The sequence below is a fragment of the Lutjanus erythropterus genome, chromosome 20 (assembly GCF_056507025.1).
Source record: "Lutjanus erythropterus isolate fLutEry1 chromosome 20, fLutEry1.hap2, whole genome shotgun sequence".
Lineage (NCBI taxonomy): Eukaryota > Metazoa > Chordata > Actinopteri > Lutjaniformes > Lutjanidae > Lutjanus > Lutjanus erythropterus.
In genome coordinates this window covers 25,857,496-25,875,754 of record NC_139336.1, presented here as the reverse complement: position 1 = coordinate 25,875,754, position 18,259 = coordinate 25,857,496, and the positions used below count along the sequence as shown (strand labels likewise).

At 41.1% G+C, this 18,259-nt stretch overlaps 1 protein-coding gene across 1 annotated transcript in view; it reads left to right on the top strand.

Moving 5' to 3' along the window:
* Nucleotides 1-18,259, top strand: part of ntng2b (netrin g2b) — a 92,342-nt gene that overhangs the window by 25,012 nt on the left and 49,071 nt on the right.

The following is an 18,259-nucleotide window of genomic DNA, read 5'->3' as shown; positions in this document are numbered from 1 at the left end:
TTACGCTGAATGCACTGGCTGCCTACACTGTGGAAAGCACTGTTTCTGAATCACGTCTAGGCTCAACACAAACAAAAACGATAAAGGCGAAACAAACGAGAAGTTCGTGTGACTCTGGCAAAGAAAACCTTACAGTGGTGTGAAAGCTTGATGATACTTTCACTGCATTTTCAAAACATAAAGCATGTGACCTGATGACTCTGCTCTCTATACATTTTAAACTTCAATAACAACTTCCACACACTGCTGATATATGAAGTCACTGAACACTGTCTGCTTTTGCAATGTGGCAAGCCAATCTGAGGCCAGACAGTAAAGACTGAACTGAACAGAGGTCTTCAATGAGCACTTTTGCTTTATGTACGATACATTTGATTTGTGCATCATTTTAAATGCATGGCATTGACAGAGTATGAAGTATCAATACTTTTCACAACCTTAAGAATGATTCTCCACACATTCATCACACAATCTGGCATGCCTCGGATTGATAAAATACAGGCAAACAGATTTTATTAGACCTTTTATAGACCCATCTTACATATTGTGACATGCAATGAATGGACATTATTATCACACAATATAAAGGCTCTTTAAAGCCAACAAAACTAAAATGTTCCCCACATTAAGGCTTATTCTGGAGCTCATAGGAGCTATTTTTTTCAGCAGGACTTAGTGCTTAGTGAATAGTCTTTATCACAATTTCCAAGTGTCATTTTTTTTCCAGATATAACGCTCTTCCGATTCTAGTCACCTTCTTATATTACAGTAGCAGCAGAATTGGATATCTGAAAACATCAGCAGATAAAACTGAAACTATGTCCATGGGTAAAATAGGTACCACTGGGTGGAAAAGTGTAAAGCATGTCTTTTTATAGACTAGGTAGGCTGATAATAATCTACCTTAAAATAATGCCTTTTTACACATAAAAGACAAAATGCTACCAGTTTGTCCAAATTGAGTAAGCGTTATTAACGTGTCGGTTGTTGATAGAATCAGGTGCTGCACGATAACATTCAATCTGTCAAAACAAATCAATATGAAGAGACATGCTTAGCGATTCATGCTATTAATCATGTCTTTCCTCAAACGTGGCACACTGTATTTAAAGGAAAACCACCTGGTGATGAACAAACATCCCCTCTGGACTCACACACTCGCTCACTGTGATCCGAGGGCGTTTCAAAATGACCCTATCTCTCTCGACATGAATCCCGGTCTGCCTGTCAGCGGCCTGTGAGGACAATGATTAATGACAGAAACACGCGGCCTCGGTGGTCTAACGTAAACCGCCATCCACATTCTGCTGGGGGAGCCGGGAACCCTTACATGGCAACTTTGTGACAGTGAAGGATGCTCGCGCCGTCACGCGCCTGCTTAGCATCAACAAGCCATCTCTCCTACCTTTCAGAATTATCATTCCAATCAATACGGCAGGCTGACATTTGAATGGTATTTAACATCCTCGTCGGGATGGCGTGGAATGTGAGGAAGGAGGCATGAATTTATGTGTGTGTGTGTGTGTGTGTGTGTGTTTGTGAGTGTGTGCGATGGGGGTAGTGGAGGGTGAGATGGGGGAAAGTGAAAATGAGCGACTGTTTGTGAGGGCCGTTGGCCGATGTGGGCGTTTTATGTGTGTACTAGTCGAGGTATGAGGGGGTGTTTGATGAAGTCCTGAGTGGATGCTGACACAGCACACAGCACACACACACACCACACGCGCACACACACACAAACAGCCCTCTGGCACTGTGGAAAGGGCCTGCAGGTATTGATCACAGCCACTTTTCAGGCTCAGCACAGAATCAGAGAGCGAGGCAGAGATCAGCCCAATGCCCCGGGGGTGAAACAGTCCATCACCACGCCAGAACCTCCAACACAACCAGCAAATTTAATAATCAGCCATCCATGTTTTGAAATATTTGTGCTTATTTCTTTATTTAGTAGTCCACGAGTGCACTACATCTAAGAATTTATCATCCGTCTCAAATTCCCTGCTGTGCCGCTTTGCTCGAAACACTGTGAGTTCTCAAAAATTTCTCCTCATATTTATACTTCCAGAACATATTCTTAAAGTAATAGTTCAGATTATCTGATGTAGGGTTGTACTTATTGATAGTCAGTGTATGTCTGCCCACAGTAGATCGGCATGGTCGGCACACCCCCAGTTTGGTGAAGCAGAGAGGAGAACCAGCATGGAAACTAAGCGAGGTACTGATGTGGACAGGGTCAGCAACAAAACATCTTTTAGTCACTTAAAATTATATTTATTTTTTAGGTGGAGCTTTTTAAGTGTTTGCTATATTTAGAATACTTTCACTTTGGTGTCGGACAGCCTTTTCTGATGGGAAACCCCTGTTATAAAAGCCAAATACCACTCTCTCTAAACAAACCAAACTCCATGGACAAAATCAGACATTTTACCTTGCAGACCACAGGAGTTGCTGGACTACTGCTACCACAATCTGTTTGTTAGTTTGTGTTATTTTGTGACTTTAGTGTTTTAAAGGTCACATAACAACACAAAGAAACTAACCAATTAAGGCAGCAGTGGACCAGCAATGCCCATGTTCAGCAAGGTAAAATGACTGTTTTTACAAACGGAGTCCGGTGGCAGGGAGCGAGTGAGTGAACAAGTAATAAAACTTAAATTTCCAGAAGTGTCGGAAAAGGTCGTCCGACGGCATGGTAAAGCAATTAAATAATTCTAAATGGTAGGGGTTTCAAGATTCTCAAAATCCACAATCCAATTAGACTTTTGATTTTAAGGATTTGAATACATTTTTTGATTTGAACTTTATTTTAAAAAGATAAGCTACATTCTGTCAAGTGTGATAAAACATTTTGCTACCATCGCATTGACTTGTGAAAAATTATGTGCAGCTATGTGAAACGTTACTTTCCACAGATAAAACGTTACCCATGGAAACATTGAGATACCTGATAGGTAACTGTAGCAATTGAGGCTCAATGAAAGCTCTTATAGCTTTTATAGGGGGAATCTCCTATCCTGCTTTAGATTTCACTTTTTGCGATTTAGCTCATTTCAGTCTTGACTTGTCTTAAACTGTCACACTCCCACAAAATATAGTGTACACTTAAACAGATTTTTTTTTTTTAAGTGGGTGAACCTTAAATGGCAAAGTTTTGTTGTTGACCCTGTCCACAACAGTTCATTGCTTAGCTTCCATACTGATACTCCTCTCTGCTTCTCCAAACTGGAAGCATCTTTTGTAGGTGACACACTGACTATCAAGTACCACATACAACCCCACAACAAATAACGCAAACTATCCCTTTAATCTCTCTCCTCCTCCAGAGAGCAGGCTTGGTGACAGCTGGTGATAGTGTCAGTATGTGCTGGATCTGGTAACAAGAGGACCCAAATTTAGCCCTGTGGAGATGACTGAGGCCAGTCCGTCTTCCGCCCCCGGGCACCCACGCCTCCCGTAACATAATCACTAATCAATAAGTTATTCTGGGCAGCCAGCAGGAGTATTAGGTGATAGTGGTGGGGGGTCTTCAACAGTACAGTACAATCAGGAGTGTCTGATGCTTACGGCTGGGAAATTGATTTTGGGGGAGCGAGACGATTAGTCAATGTTCCCTGGACAAAAGGCTAAGCTATTTCATCTCATCTCATCTGGCCTTAGTAACATATTGGGATTTCCAATGCTTAAAATTTGAATAATGAATATTCCTCTCCGCTGGTGCTCCAGCGGGGACGGCGCACTGAAATGGGTTTTATATGATCAAGACCGAGTGGCAGTGTACCGCAGGTCGCCACGGTAATGAGATATGCTGGTGTTATCGATGGAGAGAGGGTTGTAGTCACTTCCTGGCCGTATTGTATGTCCCCAGCAGGCCTCTAGCTGTGGCCCTCTGGCTGAACTCAGCTAAAAGTAATTATTATTAGTTAACTGTTCTTAATGACGTGGGTTCAGCCTGGACGGAGACAGCAAAACAAGCCCCTTTTTTCCCGTCAACCAGTGTAAGATGTTATCTCCATGGGACGTGTCTCTTTTATCTGACGCTGCATTGTCAGAGCGACTGGCCGGCCTCTAAAGAGCTGGCGCAGGTGTATGCGGGAAGCCAGGTACTCAGGGCTAAATAGTGCTGCTTTATCAATAAATACGTAACCTGATAGGCCATTAAGTGCAAACGCAGGGAAGCTAGGTTTGATGGAAGGGAGGCTGTAAATTTAGATTTGCGGACACAATGAAAACACTCAGCAGACTGGATCTTGAGCAAGTTGGGAGAGGGCATTCAGAGTGGAGGGCAGCCAGAGGTGGAGCTAGGATTGGGGGGGGGGGGGGGGGGGGGTCAAACAGAGGGAGAAGAGGCAAAGTCAAATTGGATCGAGTTGATAGAATATTTTTATATGATTCAGCATCACTCACTTTGTGTTGCAAAGTTCTCTCAAGGTTAACTGTAATGAGCTACAGTACTGACTACAATATAAACTCTAAGCCAAGGTGTTTGGGGTTTGGAAAGCCTCCGGCTTTATGCTCATTTTACAGGCTCTATTCAACTCTTAGATGTGGCCATTTCCATATCACTGATGGGCCATGTGAAAGCCATCTCCAACCATCAAAGATAGAGTAGCAAAGCCTCAGCTCTATCATCATTTACATCAGTGAAATCATATTCACCGGGAAGCTTTACTCATAAGCGGAGCTCTCAAATTCCCCCTCATTCATTGGACGTCCATCTCTCCATGCCAGCTCCCTCTGTCCTATCTGTCAGCAGCCCCGCTGGACGGGACTGTGGCGTGGACTATAGCGGGCCGTGGCCAGCCTGTAGTCTGCATTATGGATTAGACGTGGGGTCATGGTTTGGGCCTTTTTAATGGAATAAGCAGCAGGTCGTACGTTGGGTCTTTATAATGGAATAAAGGAAAGGCTGTAAGCTCAGGAAGAGCCAACTAAGTGGATTAGGGCCAAGACGGAAAGGAGGAGATGGAGCAGGATGAGGAGGAAGGCGAAGTCTGCATCGTTTTTCTCTCCTCGCTGGTAATCGCTGCAGCATCGGGCCCTCTTCTCCCCGACATCTCAATTTGATTTGATTGGCTGATGGGGGGGAGAATGACATTTAAGAGAAGCCAAGTATGCAGTCTGAGCGCCTCTTAGTCCCCTACGTCAGTCAGCGGAGCAAGTGAGGGAAAGTTCAGCACATGTACAACATTACAGCACTGATGTCACCGCCGCTGATAAAGTTAACCACGTGCCAGTATGCACCCCGTGAAAAACAAAATTCACATGTTGACTAACAATTGCGCACACAGAATTTATATTAGTGTTTGTTAAATCTTTATTAAAAATGAACCCTTTATTGGCATTTTAGGCAATCAATACCTTTTAAATAAAACTCTAAGTATTGATTTTTTGAAAGTTAGTTTTTCCTAATTGGCCTCTGCAAACTACTGAGCGAGAATTTGAAAAAAAAGGACTACATAATGAACCATGGTAGCAGCCTAGTGGTACCAGCAGTATGAATTAATTTCTGAGCAAACTGGAGGGAATTTATTGGACAATAGTGCCACTGTTTAGCAGATTATGGATATATTTCTTGAGGAATAACATACAAGTGAATTGAGTGTGTTCTATAGTTAATATCTATTGTAAATTGTAATAAGACTAATTTAAAGGTCCACCTAAAATGAGTCTGGGCCAAAGTTGTTGCTAAGTTTGGAGCTAACGACCTTCACCTTGATCATAAGAACTTATCATGGGTCTTCAGGAGTTGTAGCATTTATTCACCTACAAATAGAAATTCATACTGACTTTCACACACGCTCTCTTGACCGCACACTCACTAATGTTAGGCACACAACTTAAAGGAGTTTGCTTCATGTTAGAAATACATTTGCAAAATATTCCTTAATGACCAAACCCAGCAGGGAGCCGCCGGGCTTCCAGTACACGGGTGGAAACCCTATTCAGAATCTACAGCCATGCTAGCAACTCTGTATGGTGCTTTGACATAAAAGCTAACATTCACCTGCTAACATGCCCACAATGACAATAGCATGCATATGTTTAGTGTGCTAGCATGCTAAGGCGTTTTCATTAGTTTTTCAGGTATTTGGTGATAATCATTAAGCAGAAGTAAAGTATTTCTCAAATTAAAAATGTTGAGACATTTCACACAAAAATGCAAATTTCACACTCATGGTGGTGCTTCAGGCAAAGTTATGGGATGATTGAAGTCATCAGGATTCGTAATCTGAGAAGCATGAACATCTGTACCGTTGACATATGTAGAGAAGGGCAACATGACAGCTCCCTGACAGTGAGGTCAAAACATCTTGATCACCACCTGGTGGCTGGCTGCAGTATAGGTCATAAATCCCGCCCCTTCCATGTTAGAGGATGGGACATGGATCAAAATGAAAGCCACAGTATGTGTCAAATAAATTTTTCCCAAATATGGCTTCTGTCATTTGGGGTAAATCTCATCACGCTGATGAAGAATTCACTTTGCTGATCAGTTTGAGTTTAAGTAGTTATTTGATGCTATAAAAAAAAGAGTTCTGTGTCATGATCGACAGCTGAGCCCTGCTTGCAACTGAATCAGTTGCATGTATGGACGGATTCCTTGATTCTGCAGCTCGAAACCCTGATCACTACTGCGCAGACTTGCGTTACCAGCACAAGATGGCAGTGCTCAAATTATAGACATTTTGGCTTCATTTTTGTACAGTTGGAAGAAGTGGAGACACATCATCCATCTTCATACAGCCAGTGGTCTCGACCACCAGTCTCTAGCCTGGCTAAAAAAAGTGTAGAGTATTAATACCACCACTAATACTACTGCTACTCGCAGTACAACACAGTGAAGGGCTTCAGCTGTGTGGGCTTTAACCCCTCATTACATCTGATAGGCCCAGTCTTGTCTGTCTCTTTCCAACAACTAATTATTTTCCAGTAGTGAAAATTAGTTAAGAGCAGACCTGCCAGAATAACAGGCCATATGAATGCTAATGATATTCAGAGTGTTTTTACATGGTCATGTTATTTCATGCCTGCTTGACTCATTTATCCGTCGTGTGTCTGTGTTCCTCTCAGAGCCATCCTGGCCCCCCGCTGACACTGCTAATGTGCTGAGAGGTTTAAGCTCTCCAGCTCCTCACAGACTGGAACAGACTGGCACAGAAAAAAAAAAAACTTTACTGGTGTCTGTTAACATGTTGCAGAGAGAGGACAGTCAAAGCGGTTTTTATGGCTTCTTTCATGTTTCTGTAGCTGCTGTTATTTGTCTGTTTGTGGTTACATCACGACAGCTGGAGCAGCAGAAGTCTTTTGTAATTCTCCATCAAATGGGAATATTTCTGCTTCACAAATTTCACAACTGTAGTCATGAATACATCATCTGGATAATGGCATCTGGTCTGATCTGAGGGCCTTTGCATTTACACCTGGTTTTAATAAGCGTTCCTGTTATCTCGGCTCTGCCCGCACTGTGATCAGATCAGGGTATATAAATGACTTAGGCAGAGCTGAAGACAAACAGGGTGCGTCTCAGGTCAGTGGAAACAATGCCGTGGTCAGGTGTCATTCACTTTTAAATCCCTTTTAGCGAGGGGAGGCTTATTAACTACTGCTGCTACTTTCGGCTCTTCCTGGACGTGCCTATCCGAGCAGGAAGAGGCAGAGTTAAGTGATCTTTCAACTTGCTGGATGGAGTTTTGTCTTGAGAATGTGGTCATGTGTTTTACGTGAATGCATCGCCATGCGTTTACGCCATAAATGCTCTGTGGCTTGTATGTGTGGAGATTATACGGAAGTCAGATCATACCAGAAGCCTAAAAACTCCGAAATCTGATTTAGGGAATACGATGAAAGTAACAAAAAGGTGAGGCCAATTCTGGATGACGTGATGCTACTGAAAAGCTCCATTTACCCCTGATATCAACATTCACTGGCTTTTGCATTTACACCTGGTCTAAGTAAACTTTCTTCTTCTCTCATATCTGCACAGATGGCAATATTTCAAATTCAGATGGGACCCAGTCACACTCCAATCACAATGTGTTCTCTACACATTTACACCTTAACCACATAGTATATCCAGATACAGATGTAAATGGGAAACACGGGTGAGTTGTTGTTGACCCATGTGGGTCACATCTGGATCAGGCTTATTATGATTAATTAAATTAAACCAAAAACCACCAGACAATATTTCAACCCTGTCTCCAAGCAGTGGTTTTCATACAGGACAAAATTGTTTTCATAATTATGTTGGGGTCACAGCGCAATTCCTGCCAGGATTATATTCACAGATGTTTCCTTGACACACTGCATTTATATAACAAAATGGATTTGCAGAGGTGGTTGGGGTGGATGGCAGACGTATGATACAGGAATTTAAGACCACAGTCCGGGTTTTGCTTTCAGGCTCCTGCAACAAAACACCCGGGTTAAGGTGGGGAAAGATCACCATTTTTAGTTAAATATTACTAAATAAATCTCATGTGTCAAGTAGCAAGTGGATAGTGTGTTGCAAAATTGAAATATGCTGTCAGTAAACAATTTATTGAATCATTCAGTATCAACATTTTTGAGACTAGTCAATTACTGTATGTTAATTAACAACATTTCCTCATTATGTTAACAGAAAACATATTTCAGTCGGCATAACATTTCCCTCAAAATGTGCTTGCTGTTGCAAATTAGTTGTATATAAATGTAATTTCCAGAAGACTTTGATATATTGTTGTATTTTGTTTTTGTCAACGTACTGCTGACTTTAACCTCGGCTGGGAAAATATTTTCACTGAGAATCCAACCCGGTGGCAACCAATTACAATAACTATACAGAAATAGCCAGTCTCCTTGTGGAGGGTCTTGTTTTGTTATGTAGGTACGTATAAAGGCTTCAGTATTAAATTGAGACTGTTAAATAATGATTTAAAAGCAGTGGCTTTAAGGAAACGCAAGTAAATGTGAAGCACAACAAATTTATACCCTCCAAAATTAAATGAAACAACTCCTGCCATTATGGCTCGTCTCACATCATCTAAAACAGATAACTCCGAGGGAAACGCCGCTGCTTTCACACGTCACCGCTGTAGCTGTCTGGGGTTGTAAGATCCTGTTTGTGAGTACTACGAACAGAGCGATGTTTGGGTGTCTGATAAGCCTTTAAATGTATTACTGTGTTACTCCAGCTGGACCTCCTGGATCTTATTTCATTGTCTCACCGGTACCTTAAACAACATGCCCCCACCAGCGCAGCAGAGGCTGTTTTTTTTTTTTTTTTTTTGCCTGAATGCACACTTAAGAGTTGCACTGTGGGTAATGTAGGCACCAGGTTTTTGCAAGGAGGAAGAATGCATGGAATAAATTAAATGATATCTCTGTTTCTGTTTAGTTTTTTTTTGCAACGATTTTGACAATGAAGTTAAGTGCAATGCTAAATCTGTGGAGTACTCTTAAGAGAATAGGGGAGGAGAAAGCACTCTACTGATTTTTATGCAAAAGAAACAACAACTACAATTTAAAATGTAACTGCAACTTACTAATTTAAACTTGGAAAACACGTCTCTTCAGTAACCCTGATCTGTACTTTTGCCTCCTGAGGGATCGACTAATTAGGCTCTTACAGCGGCAAAGTCTGACTGAAGGCTTTTTGTTGTACTGGAAGCATGAATGAGGATGACAGGGCAGATAGAGAGGAATCTCTGCGGCCTCGAGGCTTGTCCATCTTCTCAGCCGGAGAACAAGGAGGAACAGATGCTTCTCCTCTGTTCCCCCTCCAGTCTTTTTTGTGTCTTTTATTATCCACGTAGGGTGACTTTGACGTCGGAAACTGTCACCACTCTTTCTGAATTACACCAAAGTTTTCTCTTTGGCGTCCTTTGCGGAGTGAAGGTGAGAGGATGGGAGGTGTATAAGCCTGGATCAGGGGGAGAGGGAGAGAAAGAAAAGAGGGAGGCAGATGATGGATTAACTCCTAGTTTCATGGGACTAGCTGGGGTGTGTGATTTTGTGATGAATGATGTGAGGTGCGATGCTCTGTAAATATTATTCTCCAGTTCACACGGCCACCGCAGAGCACAGAGCAACGTAGTCTCCCCGTACGTATCCCCCCAAAACTATTCTGTTTCATGAGAAAAAAACGCTTTGCGCTTTCGCTCATGAATGAAATATACGATCCATGTTTGATGTGTGATGAGGAGGACATGGAAGCGGAAGACGGGAAACCTTCACGCGTGGATCCTCCCACCCCCGTCTCAGACTCCTCCCCCTCTTGAGCTATCTCCCTGCGAGGCAGCCGAGGCTCGGAAACAGATCACTTTTTAAATCATTCATGAGCACTCCCCAGAAAAGAAAGGCATGCAGAAAGCTGAGGGACCGCAATGAGGAATGTGTCATTGTTCCTCTCATATGCGATGATTTATGACACAATGGTTGTAACTGATTTGATAATCACAGTTTATTTCCCCTCAGAAGGGAGGAAAGTTAAAGTCAGCGATTTCGCCTGTTTTCCTTTCATTCCCCCGTCTTTTGTTTCACAGACAAACGTCTTTTTTTCATCTCCTCTCTCTTCAATAGATTTTTTCTTTTCTTCCTCCACCTTGCCGCCCCCCTCCTCTTACTCATCCCATAAATATCCTTTTAAATTCACAAATACAATAAAGAATTCTCCCCACCAGCGCCTGCACTGTGCCTTACACAGCATCTGGTGAGGGGGGAATCTCTTGATACCGCAAGCGTGCTTTAAAGCTGAAAAGCATGCTGGGAATTGTAAGTGGGAGAACATGAGGTAGAGGGAGGGTGTCCTTGGAAAGATGGTTTGTTCTCAGTCAGCCACATTAATTAGCATAGCATTATTACAGGCATGGTGTGTTCAAAAACACACCGGCGTCTTTACTGCGGGACTGTCCCTGTCATTATTAGCATGTAGACGGGAGCGGAGAAGCAGCTCGCTGATTGGAGTCTGAGTGCGAGAGGCAGAAAAAATAAGTCTGTAAATGAGAAAACACACCAGCTCACACTGTGATCAGTCAGTTTTTGATGTCGGGGACCTTCACTTTTTACCACAGTGGCGTCTCAACGTGGGGTGTGAAGGGTCAAGAGTCTGAAAGTTTTCAGTCCAGCTAAACAAGACAGCAGGTGATGTCAAGGTGAACATCATTCAGTTTGACGAGACTTTGAATTAAGACACAAACTTTTGAGTTGGAATCACATAATGAGCAAGGAACAAAAAGCAGGATGTGCTAATTAATGAGCAACTTACACGTAGAGATTAACTCTCAAAGGACTTTATATTAATAAATATTGACTTGAGAATTAATGACTCCAGGACTGATTTCAAACTGGGGTCCAGGGAGTAAAAGGGGCCCTTCAGTGGTTGTAGTGTGAATCTTTTACTCTATTTTTTGGAAGTTGGAGCAACAAGATAATCGATTGACTATGAAGACTGTACTATCTTTATCCATGGTATAATGTGCATCTATTGTGGGGGTCCTTGACAGGGAAATGTTTGGGAACCCTTTTACTACGGTACTGTAATCAACAAAACAATCTCAACTCTTGCTTGTTCTGGAGCTTTTGATTGCATCCCATGCTCTTCAGTAGGTGGAGCTAAGCACTTTTATACCATATTCCAACAACTCCAAGTCAGAGCAGAATCAGCTGAGAGGACTGCTAGCTGCTCGGCTAACTGAGCCATTAGCAGTTGCTTTAGCAACAACTAAAGCTTTCTGTCCATGAGTAAATTATTAAATTATTTTGTCAATAAAATATGATACAGTTTCACCAAAATCTGTGAATTAAGTTATAAAGTTGTGTTTCTATAAACAGCAAGGCCAGGACACATGAAACTAAGTGGCCCATATAGCCGTAGCTTAGCCATAATATGCCGTCAAGAACACCGGCAAGAGGAAGTTACACTTCCAGAGGCTGGCCAATCAGAGGAAAGTGGGCTTTGAAGGATGGGAAGTTACAAGAGACAGGAGCTTAAACAGCTTGTTTTGAGGATGAACTATGCAAGATAAATAAGGATTCTTTTTCAGCTGTAAATCATGCAAAGCTACTTCAGTGGAGTCCCAGAATTAAAATATATTTGTGTTTTATTAGGAGCTGAAATAATTACTCAATTAATGGATTACTATTTTGATAATCGATCAATTGTTGATTTTTTTTTTTGTTACAGTAAGTATGTCAAATATTAATTTACTCCATCTTATCAATTATGAGGTTTTGCTGCTTTTGTCTTTCACGATAGCAAACTGAATATCTTAAGGTTTAATGAGTGACTTAGAGGTATCACTTTGGGCCGACAAAAGTTTGCTTTTTTTTTTTTTACTATTTTTTGAATATTTTATAAACCAAACAGTATCTTAATTAGGCAGTTGTGTTTACATCATACAAAGTCACCAGTCACAGTTCCCCAAACTTCCCAAAATCTGGCACAAAGCTGTATATAGTTTTCTCACCACCCTCATGGCACACATTTCAAGACTTTTGCTGTATATTCCTTGAACTCATTTGCTGGCCGCTAACTGCACTCAAAGTTTGTAAAAACTATCAAGTTCAATAACTGAAGCACAAACCAGAGGTCATTTCATTAATTGCAAAATAGTTCTGGGCCTCTGCTGCACAAGAGTATCATCAGATACGAATCAGATTCCACCAGAAGTAATTAATTTATGTGAGGTTATTAAGCAAAATATTCTAATTACTGAATAAGCGAAGCAGTTTCTGCCACAGCTCAGAGCACTGGTAAACACTGTCCCTTCTGTTTTTTGTGGAATTTTTTGTGTTTTTTTTTTTAACAGACCCCCATGTTTTAGTCCTTGTACTAATTGTCTTACTAACTGCACTGTTGTGTTTTGAAGCTTTCCTTTCCTCCTTCCCCTCCTTCTCCTCCTCTGTTCCTCTCTCCTCACCTCCTCTCCTCGGGCGGCTCTCTTCTCGCTATGACTAATGATGTTCTTTCAGTCTCAAGGTTTTAGCAGGATAATTATATTAACCCCTGTCCTCTGGCTGATCCCAGCTCAACTCTTCTTCCCCAGGCATCCTCCCCTCCACACTCTCACCGGAATTAGACACTAATACACACACATGGCTATACGGGAACAGCTGTATGTGTATTTTTGTATGTGTATATATGGCTGTAGATGTGTGTGTGCCTGTGTAAGCTTTAGTGACTTTTAGGAGACTTTGTGCAATTAGATTGCAGCTAAGAAAATGAGAGACAGTATGTAAAGTAATTGTGTGAAAAATTAGGTGCATGTGTGAAGACGGGTGGAGGCCCACAGATGCAGGTTTGCAAATGTGTTGCCGTGCTAATTCATAATAACGTGCCTTCACACGTTAGACAGTCCCTTCAGGATTCCTCAGGCTTTTGTTTCAGCTGAAAATGCCTCATTTCACGGCACCTTTTCTAAAAAGTTGTGATGCATTTTCCTTTTTTGTTGCAATGAAATTGCAGGAGGAAGTGAAAACTGCACAAACAGTTGCTTTTTTCTTTGTCTGTAATTCAGAGGTGCCCAATTTGGGGCCTGTGTTCCCGTTGTTTTGGTCTGCCATGACATTAAGCAAAATGATTGCTTTCATTCTCTTCATGCACTTTCTGTCATTCCTTTCTGCCCCCAGAATGTTTTTCAACAATCATCTCTGCAAATAAACACAACTACAGTTAAGCAGATTAAAAAGTTGTTTACATTTTTTAAATTTTGATCTCAGATTAAAATTTTCTAAAAAACATTATACATTTTAACATAATGTAATTTTACGTAACATTAACATTTGTTTTTTGCCCGTGGCCCTCCATGAAGATTAATTTTTGGCCCTTCATAGGAAAGAATTCAGGCACCTCTGGCATAATTCATTAAAAATCAAAGCCAACTTCTTCCTGGGAGAACAAAACCACTGTTCTCATTAACTGAAGCATAAAGGCTCAGGATTACAAAAAGTTTAACAAAATATGCTTTATTTGTAAATGAAGAAGTGAAACTTCCTCAAACTCCACAAAGAAGCTAAATCTTTTTGAAACTCAAACTCAGCCAAAACAGTGATAATAGAAATATAAATACAAAAAAAAGAGTAAAGAATAAAACATTGAGTCAGCATGTAAAACGTTTGTTTGAAGAATGTTTTGATTGGTGGAATTCGCTCCAGTGATTGGTCACATTTTCAGAAAAGTTGCATTGATTGGACAAAATTGCAAGGTTGTTCAGAGTTCACAGGGATTGGTTGAATTTGCGTTAATTGTTGGGATCACAGCATCACAACTTCCTGGAGGGACTGTCTGGAGGTTCAACAGTTCGTGTGGCGGGCATATTGTCTCAGTGAGAAGTGCATTCTGTTCCCCGCTCCAGAGTTTTTATTCTGATATATACACACACGTACACACACACACAAAAGACCCTACAAAGATCCACATCGCCCCTGGGGGTCCAGAGACTCAGTGGGGGACTGCACAACAGGAAGAACCTCCCACCAAACCCCATGTCGTCCCAGAGTTTCTGTCTCTTCATCACTTTTTCATTCCTCCCATCGCCTCCGAACTCCCTTTACTTCTTCTTCTTCTTCCTCGCTCGTATCTTAAATAAGAGGAGGATGTATAATAACGTCCTCCCCTCCAACTCACGCCCAATTTCCTCCCTCCCCAGGTGTTACTCTTTGCTGTAGTGTTCATTAAAACACATTCAGCCGCAGTAAAGACTCTGCAGGGAGATTACGCTCTAATATCCAGCATAGTGATCTCAGGACAATCAGGGCAGGATGGAGTGAGGCCGGACGGAGCCTTAAGATGCGGTGACATGGCCGCTTCAGGAAGAACAATGTCAGCCATTCTGCATCATTCAAGCTGCATCATGCGGCATGAATATTACAATGCTGGCGTGCAGAGTCTTAAATTACCACCCGCCAAGTGCCAAATGCCAGTAAAATATGTCTAGTGTGGACGAATTAATAAGGGTCACCCATCACAGTGGTCAGTGACTTTTGAGCGTGCATCTAGTCATGGGTGATAACATTCAGCATATGTTAGTCATAAGACAATAACATTTCATTAGTATCATGTAGAGACAAGCTGAGAAAACCAGGGGAAACTGCTGATGTGGCACTTTCACGGGGTATTTCATTTACACCTGCATACTAAGCACGGACTTATACTTCACTACTTGTCTGCATGAAACTGTGTTTATACATAAAGTCTTGTTTCGCGAAGAAAGAATGACAGTTATATTATACGAGAATTTGATTTTACATTGAAGGCAAAATTTTTCTGACAGAATCAATCAAACAGAAAAACAGAATAAAACACTGTTCAATAAGAGGCAGTTGCTAGTTTAAAAACAAGTTTACATGCAAATACATTGAATTGCATTTAATTTTGTGTAATTGTATGCTTTGTTTGTGGTTGTTTAACCAGCAGAGTTCTACATTCATATTTTTAGCAATGATCAGTAGAGATTTTTACATGTGTATAACTATTCTGTATTTTGTTTTAGTTTCTGTCAGCTTTAATTTCTTATGACTAAGTCATAAGTCAGGATTGTGTTTTGCCAGTTTGTTCTGGCAAACAGTTTCCATATATTTGGAAACAGTTCTTTATTCTAAACAAAGGGAAAAAATGAATACATATGAAAAATAAAACCTAAAAAAATGGATTTCAGCAACATCAGGACAGCTTAGTGGGTGTTCAGATCAGATAGTCTTGCTTTCAAAAAAATATACAGGGTTTAGTTAATGGGGATGTTTATTCAGATGCCAGTGAAACAAAACAAGCTGATCAGATATCAAAACAGCTGCTTGTAATAATCAGACAAAATTTTAGAAACACTGTTTTTTTTTTGTTTTTTTTTGTTTGTTTTTTTGCTTTGTTTTTAACTTTTAGAGCAAGAATATTCAAAAATACAAACAAGACACACCATATGTACAGGCCTGAAACTAAATTTAAAAAAAAAGGCGAGTAGCAAATAACAATCCATGCATCGTCTCCGTAGCTGCTGTGATGCAAATGTTCACTCAAGCTGGACGTGTACTTTGTCACAGTGTGTGGATGTACAGTGAGTATGATTTTTTTAAATCAGGCAGACACTATTAGAGTCCAGGAGTCACACAGAACTTGAACCCCAGTCTCCTGGGCGAAAGTGTTTGACCCATTCATCAACTACAACCCTCTTCTATATGGACTTTTCATTGCTAAATCATTGGACCAGGTGTAAATAGCTGACAACTATTCTCACTGGAGTCCTGCTGGCCACCGTCAACGATTGGCTGACGACTGGAGAGATTGGCAGCTGGCTGGTCTCAGCTGAGAAATGTGTATGAGAGGCGAGTTCACTATGTGACTTAACCTATGTAAGCTCACCTTGTCCAAGTGTCAAGAAATTAAACGTTCTCACACTTATTTTCCTTATTTAACAGAAAAATACAACCCTGCACCTACTGAAATCTCACTACCTCTGGTTTGGTGGAAATAAATCCTTAATTCAGTGTGTTAGATGTTTCAAGAGTCTGGTTCTGGAGGCTGTTTTCCTCTCAGTCCTCACCCAGCTCAAAGCATTCGGCTCTGGTTGAGCTGTGTACTGTACCGCTGGATGAGAGTGAAAAAAAAATAAAATCACCCAATGAAACCAGCTGACGATTTATTCACCCCATCACCTATAGGCGATATATTTGTTCAATCACCCAACCCCAGTGCAAATAGACACTTTGTTTTAATAAAGTGTAAATAAAGCCACACTGTAGGCATAAATGAAGATACACAACTTTGTTGCAGCCAAATTGATTTGCTTACTGATATAATCAATAATGGGGCCTCAAATCTTAACACATTTACAGTATAAATCAGGTGTGGAGTTCCTAATCCCCTTCAAATAAAGACAAGTAACCATCATCAACCCACTTTTTAAAACCAGTTAACTGAGGAAGGAAGTTATTTACAAATGGGGTCTTATCCTCATAAACAAAGTATCACTGGAAACAGCCAGGGTGACAAAATCCTATGAAAGCTGAACATTAATTACTCCCACAGTTTGAAAGGCCAGCAAAAACTGTTACACAGCTGGCATGTAACCCACACCTGAACTGCTCCAATATATAGCTCTCTCTCTCTCTCTCTCTCTCTCTCTCACACACACACAGTCTCTCTGCTGTGCTCATGAGAGCATTCCTCTGAGGTCTGGACTGCAGAACAGGATGTGCCCAGGCTCCATTATTTAGTTATTTGCCTCTGTGCATACAGTACATACTTGAGAGAGCAGGTAGCTCAAAGTGGGCCTGCCTGTGCCTGCTGCTTTTGACACGACCACAACCAACCAATCAGAGAGCGGCTCTCGGGCCTGAGCGCCGGCTGGGCATGCACGCAATAGCCATTTACTGTATCCTGTGTAAATAATTTACTCATACGCTTAGTCACACACAATATCTCTCTCCCTCGATGTCTCTCTCTCTATCTAGTACAAAAATCACAAACTAAAAGACACTTTTTAACTCAAACAGAGCAAACTGTGGTAATATAATGAATCATCCCACATACACACCAGGGAGGTCACACATCCTCACACACCGCATAGTACAGAGACACACACACACACACACACACACACTACAAACACACACAGGGTGTGGATTGCAAAGACAATCAAGGTCATTCTCGCGCTGTGAATAATTTAAGATGTCTTTTTGCTGGACATTTCACTCATCTTTTTTTTTCTTTTTTTTTGAGGCTAAAAATATACAGTGACCTCTTGACATTGAACGTATCAGTGCATGTACAGTATGCATGTACGTGTGTTTGTTAGAAAGAATGGGAGACAACAAAAAACTGTGTCGGGGTGTAGTTAAATAACTAGTGCAATTTACAGTGGCTGCATGGTAGTTTAACTACATTTAAATCCCTAATTACAAACTAGGGCTGGGATGATACACTTATCTCAATACTATCGCGATACTTGGGTGCTGATTCGATGTTTTTTTTAACACTAGACCACGGGAATGTTGTGAATCATTCACTTTGATAAACTGTATGTCATGATTCATATATATTCCCAGAAACGATGCACATCACTTCAGTCATTTTTTGAGATCTGTTTCAGTACTATCGTTGCCATACTGCATACAAGAAAAGCAAATTAAATACTTTTTAAAACAGTTTTTCTGCTCATCAAGCCGGTGCCAAAAGAAAATAATAAATAATATGTTAGGTCAAATTTAATAGAGCCCCTGAAAGCCCCACATAACACAAATGTGAGCAATTAAATTAACATTCTTCAGTTGTGAAATTGAATTTGAA